Raw genomic sequence first — 19070 nt, 5'->3', positions numbered from 1 at the left:
TCAATCCACAAGAGGGAGAATATTCTCCAAAATGGGTCAGAGACAAGCCATTGGGAATATTCCCCAAAATGGGTCAGGAGAGCCTGTCCATTTTTGGTTCAGGAATATTCTTCAAAATCTGTCATATTTGGTCAGGAGAGACAATGCATGTACTGATGGTTCTTGCTACCGCACATCTGATGGTTCTTGCTACCGTCCACATCATGTACCGATGGTTCAGTGAATATTCTTCAAAAGCTTTTTTATCTCTAAATTTCTACTGCATTCATTTGCTACTGCCAACAAATCCTAGCAGTAATTCAAAATCAACTAGGCAGTGGTTGGTTCACTGCATTCCAATGATGATATGCATTCAAATAGTAGGCAGTGGCTTTTTTATCTTTGAACATTTATTTAGATATATCTTATCTTGCTAGGTGTTCTTCTTTTACAACATTCATCTAGTCACTACCAGGCATGATTTATGCATCCATTATATGCTTCATATAAATGAAGTTTCATCATACAAATACTGCATTATGATTGTCAACAGAGAAATAGCAAGAACTTTATTAGCTCTAGTGCAAGCAATGAATTAAAAAAAACAGCAACCAATGAATTAAAAAAAAATAGCAAGTAATAAATTAAATAGCATTTGACTGCATCATTTGCATTTACATTTAAACCAGTAGCATCATTTGCATGAACAAGAGAACCTAAATCAATTTCTAGCTTGTACATTTCATCATTTCATCATAGCATCATTTCATCATTTCCATTTAAACCAGTAGCATCATTAGCTTTCACCAAGAATTGCTAACAAATCCTAGCAATAACATATACATACTACACTACAGCATGCAACCAAAGTAGATATAGGTCATTTGTTTCTACATTTATTTTGCTACAACATTATTCTTGATAGCAAGTAGCTTTTTATCTGCTAAGTTTCTACTGCATTCATTTGCTACAACATTAGCTTGTTCATTTTTATTTGCTACTGCATTCATACTAACCCTCTTTTGACTCTCTCTTACAAAGCAAATTGAGGTGTTCTTGAAATTCTATTTGACTACAGCAGCACTACAACCTAGTTTTTTTTTGTTTTGCTACAACCTATTTGACTACAGCAGCACTACAACCTAGTTTTTCTTGAAATTCTATTTGACTACAGCAGCACTACTGCATTCATTTGCTACTAATGCATTTTATTGAACCAACCAAACTACTAATGGAGATGCACATTTGAGCAATCCATAGCAGCATTGCAAGGAGATGGACATTTGAGCAATCCATAGCAACATTGCAAGTAATCCATAGCAACTAGGCTAGCCAGAGAGGGAATTAGGGCAGGGGACATGGGAGTGGGGAGGACAGGGGAGAGGAGCTCTCACCGAACGGGTGGCGGTGGCGGGGATCAAGCGGTGGTGGTAGCGCTATCCTCCTCCTCCTCCTCGGCGACGGCGGCTCGGGTGTCCTCCTCCTCCTCGGTGGCGGCGGCGGCTCGGGCGTCGTCCTCCTCCTCGGTGGCGGCGGCGGCTCGGGCGTCCTCCTCCTCCTCGGTGGCGGCGGCGGCTCGGGCGTCCTCCTCCTCAGCAGCGGCGGCGCTAGGCGGTGGCTCTAGGCGGTGGCGACGGCGCTAGGCGGTGGTGGCGGTTGCGCGAGAGAAGTGTGGCGCTAGGGTTGTGAGTGACTGAGTGGGGAAGAAACTGCTGTTGATCGAGTTATTTCACTAAGTGTCCAAATTCTGTGGCGCATCCCTCTCAGTGCGCCACAGAATTAAGCTTTCTGTGGCGCATCAGCACTGACATGCGCCACAGAATTCCTTATTTCTGTGGCGCACCTAATGGGGAGTGCGCCACAGAATTTAGACACTTGGCAAAACAAAACGGTTTACTGCTGTGTCCTGACAGATACATAGCACTAGTCTAGTGGTTAAGGCCAATGTTAGGCAGTTAGTAGCCAGGTTCGAACCCTGGCTGCCACACAATTTTTGTTCCTTTTTTCATATTTTAGTTACATTTCAATAAATACAATAAATAACACAACATTATTTAGTAATTAGTAGGGAATTATAAATTACTTGTCTCATACAAACATGTTCTTGTTTCTCTCACACACACATGCATGTACTTGTCTAACACACACACTCACACACATGTGATAGACCAAAAAAAGATCTTCTTCGTCCCGGCTCCGAGCTCTAGCGTCTCTTCGCAATCTTCTTGCCCTTTCGGTTGTTGGCGGTTGAATACTTTATGCCGGCCACCTTGAGATTTCTTCGCGTGAACGGACAACCTTTAGAGGGTAGGGAGGTCTTCCTTCTTACTTTACTAGTAGTAGGCATGTCGAAGTGCCTGTCGAATTCCTCCTCCATCTTCGGGTCATCGTTTTTGTCCAAGTCTTCCTCGTTGGCGTCTCCTTGCATTCCTATGATGCTCCTCTTGCCCCTGCTCACGACAACACGGCTAGGCCTCGACGGATCGGTGATGAAGAAGCATTGGTCAACTTGGCTACCGAGTACCCATGGCTCATTTTTCGCGGATGCGTTCTTCGATTTTGCATCGGGTATAACCATGGTTGTGAAATATCGGCCTTCTTTTTCGACCTTCTTGGCCCATCTCACACGAAACATTGGCACCGTCTCTCCACAGTAATTGAGCTCCCATATCTCCTCGATCCTTCCAAAAATTCTTTCCTTGACATTAGTCTCGTCATCGGCGTATGACAGCATAGTTACTCCTGAGTTTTGATTTTCACTATTTCTGTCCTTTTCCTCGGTGTAGAATCTGTAACCGTTGATGTCGTACCCCTGATAGGTCCTTACGTTATGCGCGTGTCCCTGTGATAAGGTGTATATGATTTTTTCATCTTCGGTAGAAGGCCTTTTTCTCTGTGCTTCAACCAGTTGAGTTTGCTTGAACCAACGCGTGAAGCTGGAGTTGTGCTTTTTGGTTACGTCTCCCATCTTCCTCGGCCGGCCCATATCGATGTAATTCTGCTCGACCATGCTTTTGTGCTCTTGCACGAAAGGTTCGATCAGTTTTAAGTGTTGTAGCGCGACCCGGTGAGCCCTCTCAAAGTCGCCGCATCGATTTTCAATGCCGACATGGACTGAGCGTTAGCCCTCGCGGTGACCGACTCCAGCGAGCCTCCCGAGGTGCGTCCTGGGGGGTAGACCAACATGATCCTCGTCGTCCTCGGTGCTTAGATAATTCTGGCAGAAGGAGATGCACTCGTAGGTTAGAAACCCCTTGGCCATGCTTGCGTCTGGACGGGCCCTATTGCGAACGTATCCTTTCATGACACCGTTCTGCCTTTCGAAAGGCATCATGTTGTGGAGGAACGTTGGGCCGAGCTGCTTGATGTCAATGACATGGAGAAGGAGATGGACGCATATATCACAGAATGCAGGCGGGAAGTAAATCTCGAGCTCACATAGTATCACCATGATCTCATCCTGTAGCATCTTGAGCTGCCTCACGCCGATCGACTTCCTGGTGATAACGTCAAAAAAGTTGCAAAGGCCAAACAGTGTATCATGGACGTGCTCGTCCATTATGCCTCGGATCGCAACGGGAAGTATCTGCGTCATTAGCACGTGGCAATCGTGAGACTTCATCCCGGTGAACCTCTTCTTCGCTACGTCCAGATATCTGCTTATATTCCCCGAGTAACCGTGAGGAACTTTCACTCCTAGGAGGCACCTGAAAAACTGCTCGAGCTCCTCCGGAGTCGTTGTGAAGCAGGCAGCGGGAAGCTGCACCGCGTTCTTCTTAGCCCTTTTGCGGAGACGTTGAGTCCCTTCCGTCTGATCATCATCATCATCATCGTCGTCGTCAGTATCGGGGGCTTGAAGATCTTTCCTGATGCCAAAATGTTTAAGATCGTATCTTGCTTTCGGTCCATCCTTGGACTTTTCTGAGTTGCAAAGAGAGCCAAGCAGACTCTCGGTAACGTTCTTCGTAATGTGCATGACATCAAGGCTGTGGGGCGTGTGGAGGACCTTCCAGTACTCCAAGTCGTGGAAAACAGACATCGCTTTCCATACACCGAGCAGCGGCTCTGGCTTCGGTCGCTTCTTTCCCGGCGCTGGGCACTCCTTCCAATTTTTCAGAAGATCATCGATTTATGCGCCGCTCCTCGGGCGTGGGGGTCCATCGGGCTCATCTTTACCATTGAACAGATCACCGCGTTTTCTCCACGGGTGATCCAAGCGAAGCCACCTTCGAGCACCTGGGTAGACGGTTTTCGAGGACCCGGGATCCCTTGGTAGTTGTAGATGCGGGGTATCGTCCATGCACTTCACACAGCCGTTGAATCCGTGGCCGACCTGGGCAGATACATATGCTTAACTAGGATAGTCCGTGACCGTCGTGATCAACGCGGCTCTCATATCGAAATAAGTTCTAGTGTAGGCGTCCCACGTACGGGGTGGCGTCTTCCACAACGTGTCTAACTCCTCTTTCAGAAGCCCGAGATACAAATGCATGTCGACACCTGGTTGTTTCGGCCCCTGAATGAGAATACTCAGGTGTATGTACCTTTGCTTGGTGCACAGCCACGGGGGTAGGTTGTAAGGCCATACAAACACAGGCCAGGTGCTATGCGTGCTACTCTGGTTGCCGAACGGATTGAGTCCATCGGTGCTCATACCCAGCCTGATGTTCCTTGCGTCGCCCCCGAACCTAGGGAAGGCGATGTCCAATGCTTGCCACTGTCCAGCGTCTGAAGGGTGTGTCAGCATATAGCCCATCTCCGGATCTTCTTCGGGCTTCTGCCTTTCCGCGTGCCATTGCATGAGCTTTGCTTCCTTAGGGTCCACGAAATACCGCTGCAGACGGGGAGTGATAGGAAAGTACCATACCACTTTTCGAGGTACCTTCTTGTTCCCAACCTTGTACCGTCCGTGGCCACACACCGGACATGTGGTTCTGTCCTTGTACTCGCACCTATAAATCACACAATCATTAATGCAGGCGTGGTATTTTTCGTGCGGTAGGTCAAGGGGACACACGACTTTCTTGGCCTCCTCGGTAGTACTTGGCAATGTGTTCCCCTCCGGGAGACGATCGTGCCAGAATTTTAAGTTCTTGCTGAAGCTGGAATCGGTCCACTTGTTCTGCGTCTTCATCTGCAGGTAATCAAGCGTTACATGCAAGCGCGTATCCTGCGGACGACACCCAGGAAAGATCGGAATCATCCCGTCTTTCTCCATTTGCGACAGCTTGGCTCTCTCTCTAGCTGCAACTCTATCGTTGCTCGTCTCCTGGAGGATAAGATCTTGAACATGAGAGTCCCGCAAGGCCGAAATTAGCGGGGTCGCGTCGGAATCTTCTTCTTCATCATGATGATGTTCTCCGCCGGCATCTTCTTCTTCATGATGATCTTCTCCGCCGACTTCTTCTTCATGATGATAGTCCCCGTCGGCATGATGATAGTCTTGTTCATGATGATAGTCATCTCGCTCGACATGGTCTTCATGCGCACCATTTGATGGGGCCGGCCGCGCCTAGTTGTCTTGCATGAAACCGCGCCTCAGCAGGTGCTCCTCCAGTTGTCCGGAATCAGGGTTGATCCAGCGCTCGAGTTTGCATGATCGACACGGACATCTTATCTGGCGCCTATTGTTCCGAATCATGTCCTCCTTCGCGTCTATCTTGTATCTAGAGATTCGAGCGGAACTCATCGAGAGGACCATGCTTGCCTGCAAATGGTATACATAGAACAGGAAATTAGAACCGCACCAAATGCACACACATGCATGGGCCGTACCTCTCCTCAAGGTATTACATGGAGCGGAAAAATTCGGCATGACCTCTCCTCAAAGTAGGACATATGGGTAGTGCAAAATTTGCCGAAACGGAAATGAATCAACATTTCGGCAAACATCCATGCAGCACACCGGCACACACACAAGCGCTTCACCTGCAACAAGCATCCATACACACGACGGCCACACAAGATCTACAAGCATATGCATGTCTCCTCCAAGCATATGTATGTCTCCTCCAACTACTCACCTTCTAGATTCGATACTGAGACGAGACCGCGATCGAGGAGTTCGAGAGGAGGAGAGAGTATGGAGAGCCTTCTCCTCAACTCCAATTAAGTATCAACCAAAGTAAGTGCAATAAATACCCAAACAAGTGAAAAGTAGAGTCAAAATGGTATGAGAGAGAAGGGGGGGGGGACGAGCTAGATGGAGGAAGAAGAATGGCTTGTGTAGTGTGGTAGGTGGGAGGTTGGCTCACTTTTGTAGATCTGGTTCGCTAATTTTGTGGCGCACCGAAAAGAGTGCGCCACAGAATACCTTATTTCTGTGGCGCACCAGGGAAACTGCGCCACAGAATAGCTTATTTTTGTGGCGCACAGTGGCAGTGCACCACAGAATATCTTATTTTTGTGGCGCAACGTGGCCGTGCGCCACAGATAAGCTTAGTTTAGTGGCGCACGGTGGTCCGTGCGCCATAGAAATAGTAAAACCAATGATTGGGGTGACAGCTTGTGGGGCCCACCAAGTTTTTGTGGCGCACGGCTCGCTGGTGCGCCACAAAATTAAGCTATTTTTGTGGCGCACCTTGCCTGGTGCGCCACAAAATAAATTTCTGTGGCGCATTTTTTGAGGTGCGCCACAGAACTAAGCTCCGCCTATAAGGGTTTTCCTACTAGTGTGACTAAAGCTCTCCCTAGCGCAAAGCATGACCAACACCAGAATGCCATGGGTGTTAGGTATATTACAATGTAATCGAGATTATTGACTCTAGTGCAAGTGGGAGACTGAAGGAGATATGCCCAAGAGGCAATAATAAAAGTGGTTATTATATATCTTTATGTTTATGATAAATGTTTATATGTCATGCTATAATTGTATTAACCGAAACATTAGTACATGTGTGATATGTAAACAACAAAGAGTCCCTAGTATGCCTCTTAACTAGCTTGTTGATTAATGGATGATTAGTTTCATAATCATGAACATTGGATGTTATTAATAACAAGGTTATCTCATTGTATGAATGATGTAATGGACACACCCAGTTAAGCGTAGCATAAGATCACGTCATTAAGTTATTTGCTATAAGCTTTCGATACATAGTTACCTAGTCCTTATGACCATGAGATCATGTAAATCACTTATACCGGAAAGGTACTTTGATTACACCAAACGCCACTGCGTAAATGGGTGGTTATAAAGGTGGGATTAAGTATCCGGAAAGTATGAGTTGAGGCATATGGATCAACAGTGGGATTTGTCCATCCCGATGACGGATAGATATACTCTGGGCCCTCTCGGTGGAATGTCGTCTATTGTCTTGCAAGCATATGAATAAGTTCATAAGAGACCACATACCACGGTACGAGTAAAGAGTACTTGTCAGGAAACAAGGTTGAACAAGGTATAGTGTGATACCGATGATCAAACCTCGGACAAGTAAAATATCGCGTGACAAAGGGAATTGGTATCGTATGTGAATGGTTCATTCGATCACTAAAGTCATCGTTGAATATGTGGGAGCCATTATGGATCTCCAGATCCCGCTATTGGTTATTGGTCGGAGTGAGTACTCAACCATGTCCGCATAGTTCGCGAACCGTAGGGTGACACACTTAAAGTTGGATGTTGAAATGGTAGAACTTGAATATGGAATGGAGTTCGAATATTTGTTCGGAGTCCCAGATGAGATCCCGGACATCACGAGGAGTTCCGGAATGGTCCGGAGAATAAGATTCATATATAGGAAGTCATTTTATGTGATTTAAAATGATCCGGAAGGTTCTATGGAAGGTTCTAGAAAAGTCCGGAAGAAACCACCAAGGAAGGTGGAGTCCCGGAGGGACTCCACCTCCATGGCCGGCCAACCCTAGAAGGGGAGGAGTCCCAAGTGGACTCCCCCTATGGGGGCCGGCCACCCCCCCACATGGAAGGGGGGAATCCCACCCCAAGTGGGATTCCCACCTTGGGTAGGTTTCCCTATCACATGGAAGGTTTTGTGTTCGGGTCTTATTCGGAGACTTGTAGTCCAACACTTGGGGCTTCCACCTATATAATGAGGGGCCAAGGGGAGGGGGCCGGCCACCCAAGAACCACCAAGGTGGCCGCACCCCTTAGTGGCCGGCGCCCCCCTCTCCCACACCCAAGAACCACCAAGGTGGCCGCACCCCTTAGTGGCCGGCGCCCCCTCTCCCAAACCCAAGAACCACCAAGGTGGCCGCACCCCTTAGTGGCCGGCGCCCCCCTCTCCCAAACCCAAGAACCACCAAGGTGGCCGCACCCCTTAGTGGCCGGCGCCCCCCTCTCCCAAACCCTAGCGGCCTCTCTCCTCCACCACATCCCGCACGCTTAGCGAAGCTCCGCCGGATTTCTCCACCACCACCGACACCACGCCGTCGTGCTGTCGGATTCAAGAGGAGCTACTACTTCCGCTGCCCGCTGGAACGGGAGGTGGACGTTGTCTTCATCAACAACCGAACGTGTGACCGAGTACGGAGGTGCTGCCCGTTCGTGGCGTCGTGATCAAGATCTTCTACGCGCTTTTGCAAGCGGCAAGTGAACGTCTACCGCAGCAACAAGAGCCTCATCTTGTAGGCTTTGGAATCTCTTCAAGGGTGAGACTCGATAATCCCCTTGTTGCTACCGTCTTCTAGATTGCATCTTGGCTTGGATTGCGTGTTCGCGGTAGGAAATTTTTTGTTTTCTATGCAACGTTATCCTACAATAAGAGACTGAAGGAACCAACTCATAGACTAAACTACTAGAAAGAGAGGCTAATCAGACTGGATAAGAGGACTAAACACTAGTTCACAAAATAAGCTACTGGAAAGAGAGGCTGTCAGGCTAAAGAAATAAGAAAAGACTTCTGGCTCGAGCTGCTCGCTGCCGACTATCCTACACTTCAAGGCCACGGCCCCGTACACCCTGCTGCAGCGTCGGTGTCCCGGAAGAGCTCCTGCTCGTGGTGGCATGTGTTGACGCGTAAAGCACACGCCCGTTGGGAACCCCAAGAGGAAGGTGTGATGCGTACAGCAGCAAGTTTTCCCTCAGTAAGAAACCAAGGTTATCGAACCAGTAGGAGTCAAGGAGCACGTGAAGGTTGTTGGTGACGGAGTGTAGTGCGGCGCAACACCAGGGATTCCGGCGCCAACGTGGAACCTGCACAACACAATCCAAATACTTTGCCCCAACTTAACAGTGAGGTTGTCAATCTCACCGGCTTGCTATAACAAAGGATTAAATGTATGGTGTGGAAAATGATGTTTGTATGCGAAGAACAGTAAAGAACAATGTTTGCAGTAGATTGTATTCGATGTAAAAGAATGGACCGGGGTCCACAGTTCACTAGTGGTGTCTCTCCAATAAGAAATAGCATGTTGGGTGAACAAATTACAGTTGGGCAATTGACAAATAGAGAGGGCATAACAATGCACATACATATCATGATGAGTAGTGTGAAATTCAATTGGGCATTACGACAAAGTACATAGACCGCTATCCAGCATGCATCTATGCCTAAAAAGTCCACCTTCAGGTTAGCATCCGCACCCCTTCCAGTATTAAGTTGCAAACAAATGCACAATTGCATTAAGTATGGTGCGTAATGTAATCAACACAAATATCCTTAGACAAAGCATTGATGTTTTATCCCTAGTGGCAACAACACATCCACAACCTTAGAACTTTCTGTCACCGTCCTGCATTAAATGGAGGCATGAACCCACTATCGAGCATAAATACTCCCTCTTGGAGTTACAAGTATCAACTTGGCCAGAGCCTCTACTAGCAACGGAGAGCATGCAAGATCATAAACAACACATATATGATAGATTGATAATCAACATAACATAGTATTCCATATTCATCGGACCCCAACAAACACAACATGTAGCATTACAAATGGAAGATCTTGATCATGCTAGGCAGCTCACAAGATCTAACATGATAGCACATGAGGAGAAGACAACCATCTAGCTACTACTATGGACCCATAGTTCAGGGGTGAACTACTCACACATCAATCCGGAGGCGATCATGGCGATGAAGAGTCCTCCGGGAGATGATTCCCCTCTCCGGCAAGGTGCCTGGGGCGATCTCCTGAATCCCCCGAGATGGGATTGGCAGCGGCGGTGTCTCTGGAAGGTTTTCCGTATCGTGGCTCTCGGTACTGGGGTTTTCACGACGAAGGCTTTAAGTAGGCGGAAGGGTAGGGTTGGAGGCGTCACGAGGGGCCCACACACTAGGGCGGCGCGGGCCCCTCCTTGGCCGCGCCGCCTTGGTGTGTCGCCACCTCGTGGCCCCACTTCGTATCCTCTTCGGTCTTCTGGAAGCTTCGTGGAAAAATAAGACCCTGGGCGTTGATTTCGTCCAATTCCGAGAATATTTCCTTTGTAGGATTTCTGAAACCAAAAACAGCAGAAAACAACAACTTGCTCTTCGGCATCTTGTCAATAGGTTAGTGCCGGAAAATGCATAAATATGACATAAAGTGTGTATAAAACATGTGAGTATCATCATAAAAGTAGCATGGAACATAAGAAATTATAGATACGTTTGAGACGTATCAAGCATCCCCAAGCTTAGTTCCTACTCTCCCTCGAGTAGGTAAACGATAACAAAGATAATTTCTGAAGTGACATGCTATCATAATCTTGATCAATACTATTGTAAAGCATATGTAATGAATGAAGTGATTCGAAGTAATGGTAAAGACAATGATTAAACAACTGAATCATATAGCAAAGACTTTTCATGAATAGTACTTCCAAGACAAGCATCAATAAGACTTGCGTAGGAGTTAACTCATAAAGCAATAGATTCTTAGTAGAAAACTTTGAAGCAACACAAAGGAAGATATAAGTTTCAGCAGTTGCTTTCAACTTCAACATGTTTACCTCATGGATAATTGTCAACACAAAGTAATATGATGAATGCAAATAAGTAAGTATGTAGGAATCAATGCACACAGTTGATACAAGTGTTTTATTCTAAGATAGAAAGAAATTGGTAAACTGACTCAACATAAAAGTAAAAGAATGGCCCTTCGTAGAGGGAAGCAGGGATAAAATCATGTGCTAGAGCTTTTCAAGTTTTGAAATCATATAGAGAGCATAAAAGTAAAGTTTTGAGAGGTGTTTGTTGTTGTCAACGAATGGTAGTGGGCACTCTAACCCCCTTGCCAAACAGACTTTCAAAGAGCGGCTCCCATGAAGGATGTTATCTCTACCAGCAAGGTAGATCATCCCTCTTCTCTTTTGTTTACACATGTACTTTAGTGTAGTTTATTTTTATTTTTGGGTGACACTCCTTCCAACCTTTGCTTTCACAAGCCATGGCTAACCGAATCCTCGGGTTCCTTCCAACAATCACATACCATGAAGGAGTGTCTATTTATTTTAGTTTTATTTAGAGATGAAACTCCTCCCCAACTTTGCTTTCTCAAGCCATGGCTAACCGAATCCTCGGGTGCCTTCCAACATTTCACATACCATAGAGTGTCTATTTGCAAAATTAAGTTGCTTACTGATGAATCAGAGCAAAACATGTGAAGAGAATTATTAATGAAAGTTAATTAATTGGGGCTGGGAACCCCGTTGCCAGCTCTTTTTGCAAAATTATTGGATAAGCGGATGAAGCCACTAGTCCATTGGTGAAAGCTGCCCAACAAGATTGAAAGATAAAACACCACATACTTCCTCATGAGCTATAAAACATTGACACAAATAAGAGATGATAACTTCTGAATTGTTTAAAGGTAGCACATGAAGTATTTACTTGGAATGGCAGAAAAATACCATGTAGTGGGTATGTATGGTGGACACAAATGGCATAGTTATTGGCTCAAGGATTTTGGATGCACGAGAAGTAATCCCTCTCAATACAAGGCTTAGGCTAGCAAGGTTGTTTGAAGCAAACACAAGTATGAACTGGTACAACAAAACTTACATAAGAACATATTGCAAGCATTATAAGACTCTACACTGTCTTCCTTGTTGTTCAAACCCTCACCAGAAAATATCTATACTTTAGAGAGACCAATCATGCAAACCAAATTTCAACAAGCTCTATGGTATTTCTTCATTAATAGGTGCAAAGTACATGATGCAAGAGCTTAAACATGATCTATTTGAGCACAACAATTGCCAAGTATCAAATTATTCAAGACATTATACCAATTACCACATGTAGCATTTTCTGTTTCCAACCATATAATAATGAACGAAGCAGTTTCAACCTTCGCCATGAACATTAAGAATAAAGCTAAGAACACATGTGTTCATATGCAACAGCGGAGCTTGTCTCTCTCCCACATAAATAATGCTAGGATCCGATTTTATTCGAACAAAAACAAAAACATAAAGACGCTCCAAGTAAAGCACATAAGATGTGACGGAATAAAAATATAGTTTCACTAGAGGTGACCTGATAAGTTGTCGATGAAGAAGGGGATGCCTTGGGCATCCCCAAGCTTAGATGATTGAGTCTTCTTGAAATATGCAGGGATGAACCACGGGGGCATCCCCAAGCTTAGAGTTTTCACTCTCCTTGATCCTATTGTATCATCCTCCTCTCTTGATCCTTGAAAATTTCCTCCACATCAAACTCAAAACAAACTCATTAGAGGGTTAGTGCATAATCAAAAATTCACATATTCAGAGGTGACATAATCATTCTTAACACTTCTGGACATTGCACAAAGCTACTAAAAGTTAATGGAACAAAGAAATCCATCAAACATAGCAAAACAGGCAATGCGAAATAAAAGGCAGAATTTGTCAAAACAGAACAGTATGTAAAGACGAATTTTTCTCGGGCACTTAACTTGCTCAGATGAAAATACTCAAATTGAATGAAAGTTGTGTACATATCTTAGGATCACGCACGTAAATTGGCAGATTTTTCTGAGTTACCTACAGAGAATACTACTCAAATTCGTGACAGCAAGAAATCTGTTTCTGTGCAGTAATCCAAATCTAGTATCATCTTTACTATCAAAGACTTTACTTGGCACAACAATGCAATAAAATAAAGATAAGGAGAGGTTGCTACAGTAGTAACAACTTCCAAGACTCAAATATAAAACAAAAGTGCAGAAGTAAAATAATGAGTTGTCTCCCATAAGCGCTTTTCTTTAACGCCTTTCAGCTAGGCGCAGAAAGTGTGAATCAAGTATTATCAAAAGACGAAACATCAACATCATAATTTGTTCTAATAATAGAATCAAAAGGTAACTTCATTCTCTTTCTAGGGAAGTGTTCCATACCTTTCTTGAGAGGAAATTGATATTTAATATTACCTTCCTTCATATCAATAATAGCACCAACAGTTCGAAGAAAAGGTCTTCCCAAAATAATGGGACAAGATGCATTGCATTCAATATCCAAGACAACAAAATCAACGGGGACAAGGTTATTGTTAACCGTAATGCGAACATTATCAATCCTCCCCAAAGGTTTCTTTGTAGAATTATCAGCAAGATTAACATCCAAATAACAATTTTTCAATGGTGGCAAGTCAAGCATATTATAGATCTTCTTAGGCATAACAGAAATACTTGCACCAAGATCACATAAAGCATTACAATCAAAATCATTGACCTTCATCTTAATGATGGGCTCCCAACCATCTTCTAACTTCCTAGGAATAGAAGTCTCAAGTTTTAGTTTCTCTTCTCTAGCTTTTATGAGAGCATTTGTAATATGTTTTGTAAAGGCCAAATTTATAGCACTAGCATTAGGATTTGTAGCAAGTTTTTGTAAGAACTTTATAACTTCAGAGATGTGACAATCATCAAAATCTAAACCATTATGATCTAAAGCAATGGGATCATTGTCCCCAATATTTTGAAAAATTTCAGCAGTTTTATCACAAGCGCTTTCAAATAGCTTTAGCAGCTTTCAGTGCTTTTGCACGCTTTGCATTAGGAGTAGAAACATTGCCAACACCAATTACAATTATTTTACCATTGATAGTAGGAGGTGTAGCAACATGTGAAGCATTAGCATTACTAGTGGTGGTAATAGTCCAAACTTTAGCTACATTATTCTCTTTAGTATTTTCTTCTTTTTCCCACCTAGCACGCAATTCAGCCATCAATCTAATATTTTCATTAATTCGAACTTGGATGGCATTTGCTGTAGCAAATGACTTAATATCTTTAGTTTCATTAGGCATAACTTTCAATTTTAAAAGATCAACATCAGCAGCAAGACTATCAACCTTAGAAGCAAGAATATCAATTTTACCAAGCTTTTCTTCAACAGATTTGTTAAAAGCAGTTTGTGTATTAATAAATTCTTTAAGCATAGCTTCAAGACCAGGGGGTACAATCCTATTATTGTTGTAAGAATTACCATAAGAATTACCATAATCATTACTATTATTAGAAGGATATGGCCTATAGTTGTTACCAGAATTATTCCTATAAGTATTGTTGTTGAAATTATTATTTTTAATGAAGTTCACATCAACATTCTCTTCTTGAGCAACCAATGAAGCTAACGGAACATTATTAGGATCAACATTAGATCTACCATTCACAAGCATAGACATAATAGCATCAATCTTATCACTCAAGGAGGAGGTTTCTTCAACAGAATTTACCTTCTTACCTTGTGGAGTTCTTTTCGTGTGCCATTCAGAGTAATTAATCATCATATCATCAAGAATGTTTGTTGCGGCGCCTAGAGTGATGGACATAAAAGTACCTCCAGCAGCTAAATCCAATAGGTTCCGCGAAGAAAAATTCAATCCTGCATAAAATGTTTGGATGATCATCCAAGTAGTCAGTCCATGGGTAGGGCAATTTTTAACCAAAGATTTCATTCTTTCCCATGCTTGAGCAACATGCTCATTATCCAATTACTTAAAATTCATTATGCTACTTCTCAAAGATATAATTTTAGCAGGAGGATAATATCTACCAATGAAAGCATCCTTACATTTAGTCCACGAATCAATACTATTCTTAGGCAAAGATAGCAACCAATATTTAGCTCTTCCTCTTAAGGAGAAAGGAAACAATTTTAATTTTATAATGTCACCATCTACATCCTTATACTTTTGCATTTCACAAAGTTCAACAAAATTATTAAGATGGGCAGCAGCATCATCAGAACTAACACCAGAAAATTGCTCTCTCATAACAAGATTTAGTAAAGCAGGTTTAATTTCATAAAATTCTGTTGTAGCAGCAGGTGGAGCAATATGTGTGCATAGGAAATCATTATTATTTGTGCTAGTGAAGTCACACAACTTAGTATTTTCAGGAGTACCCATTTTAGCAATAGTAAATAAAGCAAACTAGATAAAATAAATGCAAGTAACTAATTTTTTTGTGTTTTTAATATAGAGAACGCAAACAAGACAGTAAAATAAAGTAAAACAAGTAACTATTTTTTTTGTATTTTGATATAAGAAAGCAAACGAAGTAGTAAATAAAGTAAAGTAATGCAAGAAAAAAACAAAGTAAAGAGATTGGAAGTGGAAGACTCCCCTTGCAGCGTGTCTTGATCTCCCCGGCAACGGCGCCAGAAAAAGAGCTTGTTGACGCGTAAAGCACACGCCCGTTGGGAACCCCAAGAGGAAGGTGTGATGCGTACAGCAGCAAGTTTTCCCTCAGTAAGAAACCAAGGTTATCGAACCAGTAGGAGTCAAGGAGCACGTGAAGGTTGTTGGTGACGGAGTGTAGTGCGGCGCAACACCAGGGATTCCGGCGCCAACGTGGAACCTGCACAACACAATCCAAATACTTTGCCCCAACTTAACAGTGAGGTTGTCAATCTCACCGGCTTGCTGTAACAAAGGATTAAATGTATGGTGTGGAAAATGATGTTTGTATGCGAAGAATAGTAAAGAACAATGTTTGCAGTAGATTGTATTCGATGTAAAAGAATGGACCGGGGTCGACAGTTCACTAGTGGTGTCTCTCCAATAAGAAATAGCATGTTGGGTGAACAAATTACAGTTGGGCAATTGACAAATAGAGAGGGCATAACAATGCACATACATATCATGATGAGTAGTGTGAAATTCAATTGGGCATTACGACAAAGTACATAGACCGCTATCCAGCATGCATCTATGCCTAAAAAGTCCACCTTCAGGTTAGCATCCGCACCCCTTCCAGTATTAAGTTGCAAACAACAGACAATTGCATTAAGTATGGTGCGTAATGTAATCAACACAAATATCCTTAGACAAAGCATTGATGTTTTATCCCTAGTGGCAACAGCACATCCACAACCTTAGAACTTTCTGTCACTGTCCCAGATTAAATGGAGGCATGAACCCACTATCGAGCATAAATACTCCCTCTTGGAGTTACAAGTATCAACTTGGCCAGAGCCTCTACTAGCAACGGAGAGCATGCAAGATCATAAACAACACATATATGATAGATTGATAATCAACATAACATAGTATTCCATATTCATCGAATCCCAACAAACACAACATGTAGCATTACAAATAGATGATCTTGATCATGATAGGTGATAGGTGATAACCCACAAGTATAGGGGATCGCGTGTAGCCTTTTCGATAAGTAAGAGTGTCGAACCGAACGAGGAGCTAAAGGTAGGATAAAGATTCTCTCAAGTTCTATCAACCACTGATACAACTCTACGCACACTAAGCATTTGCAATATCTATGAAATAAAACTAGAGCGATAACGGGTACGAGAGGTGACTTTGCAGAACAATAAAATACACGGAATAAATGTTAGTTCTGCAGCAATAAAACAAACTAAACTAACAGTACCATGAGTGTGGAAAGGCGGTGGTAATAGTGGTGGCTTTGTCCAAGATCGATTAATGAAGATCTTGGGTTCAATGTCTTCGATGCAGTTTTCTATGTAGGAGAGGCTAAATATACATGCTCTCCCTCCGGGATTACAAGTACTATATGATTGGTTTGCTAGCAAACATCCGTAAATACTAGCAAGCATTAAGGTTTCCCCAACCATAGCATTAAGTAAATGGTCCTCTTACTCCCATACATGCAACTATCCGATTCTCGTCCTTAGATTTCTGTCACTCCGGCAGAACTTCCCCCTTCTAGTATACAAGTATTACCAACCCTATGGTGCTTGATCCATGCGCGCACAAATATAATGGGCACCAAGGACGGTAACATATCAACATACAACTCTAATGAACCAAAGAGAAACAACCAATCAATCAAAGAACAAATAAACTATGGCAACATGACATAGATCATAGGATTATAACTTATAGCATCAAACACCATGTTTACATAGGGCAGTACAGAGGTTTATGAGAGGATGGACCACTGAATACAATGAGGAGTTGGTGATGGAGATGGCGGTGAAGACGTTGGAGGGCTCAGCGAGGAGCGCCGGGAGGCGGAGGCGTGGGCGGCGGCGCGGGGGACTCCTTCCCCGCCGCCGGCATCATGAGGGAGCGCCGCCCCTTAGCCTTCTTCTTCCTTGATTTGATGCTGGTGTAAATGAGTGTTTCCCCCTCCTTGGCTACTGCCAAGGAGAAGGATTTTCGTGACAATGCTTGGACCTCCAAAAATAGGGTTTCCCATCAATATATAGTGTTGGAGATGCAATCTAGGCCATGGGATGGATGCCCCTTTGATCCAAGGGCTCTTGGGCACCTCTAGAACCTTCCTAGGACTCCCCTCTGTCCTTCATGAGCCTCACAACTCGTGGCTGGGCCGAAATATCCAGGTATGGAAAGAGTTTGTGTCAAATACGTCACCAACTTTCGGAGTCCCGAGACTGCACGAACCTCCGCAGTAATTCTGCTCTGCCGGATGCATCCTTTGTCCGTTCTAAACGAATAAGATTTCCAAATTGTTCGGCTTGAAATTATCTACAACTTTGTAGTTTACGACTTTTCCATTGGACGTCGTTTTGATGGAGTTTCGAAGCGATCTTTGAAAAGTGTTTAGCAGGGACAGATTCCGGGAAATTCCATATTTCACCATAATGAGCTATTTCCTTTCATATTTGCCTATTTCCTGCACAACAAAGTTGAAACCAAGAACTTGTGCAGTTTTGTAACTATTAATAGGTTAGTCCCTTAAAACATATAGTAATTGGTGTAAAACAAGCATGGAACATCAAAAATTATAGATACGTTTACGACGTATCAACATCCCCAAGCTTAACTCATGCTCGTCCTCGAGTAGGTAAGTGATAAAAAGAATAATTTTTGAGGTGACATGCACCTTCAAAGTTCAAAGGATGACTAGATACAAATAATTTAAGAACAATTAATAACACATTCATGATTCAATCAATAATAATTTTGGGACCATGCACATAGAACTAAGAATGACAACTATGCTCTCATAAGACGGTGCATATAACTTAGAAGATGAAGACTCAACATAAAAGTAAAAGAATGACCCTTTACAGAGGGAAGCAGAGATTAAACATGTGCTAGAGCTTTTTATTTTGAAAACATAGAGATATAAAATTTTAAGAGAGGCAATTATGTCAACGGTAGCAATAAGTAATATAGGTTATGTATAAAACTTCCTATAAGTTGCAAGCCTCATGCATCGAATACTAATAGTGCCTGCACCTTGTCCTAATTAGCTCGAATTTCCATGGAGTATCATCGCATTACATATGTTTCAACCAAGTTTCACAAAGGGGTACCTCCATGCCACATGTACAAAGGTCTAAGGAGAAAGTTCGCATTGGATTTCTCGCTTTTGATTATTCTCAACTTAGACATCCATACCGGGACAACATGGACAACAGACAAATGGACTCCTCTTTAAGCTTAAAGCTTTTGCAACATAAATTTCTCATAAGAGATTTTTGAGGTTTTAATGTCCATGCTGAAACTTCCACCATGTAAACATGGCTTTGGTTAGCGGCCCAATGTTCTTCTCTAACAATATGCATACTCTAACCTTTTATCATGGTTATCTCCTTTACTTCAGACAAGACGGACATGCATAGTAACTCACATGATATTTATCAAAAATATGATGATGGTGTCCCCATGTCAGCATGGTTGCCACACAACAAGCAGCTTATAAGAACTAAGATACATAAGTGACATATTCCTCACCACAATATTTTTTTAGGCTACTTTCCCATGAGCTATG

This window comes from Lolium perenne, chromosome 4, assembly GCF_019359855.2.
Source record: "Lolium perenne isolate Kyuss_39 chromosome 4, Kyuss_2.0, whole genome shotgun sequence".
In the NCBI taxonomy this organism is placed as follows: domain Eukaryota; kingdom Viridiplantae; phylum Streptophyta; class Magnoliopsida; order Poales; family Poaceae; genus Lolium; species Lolium perenne.
The sequence above is the reverse complement of the archived record's forward strand: the minus strand, read 5'-3'. Positions refer to the sequence as shown.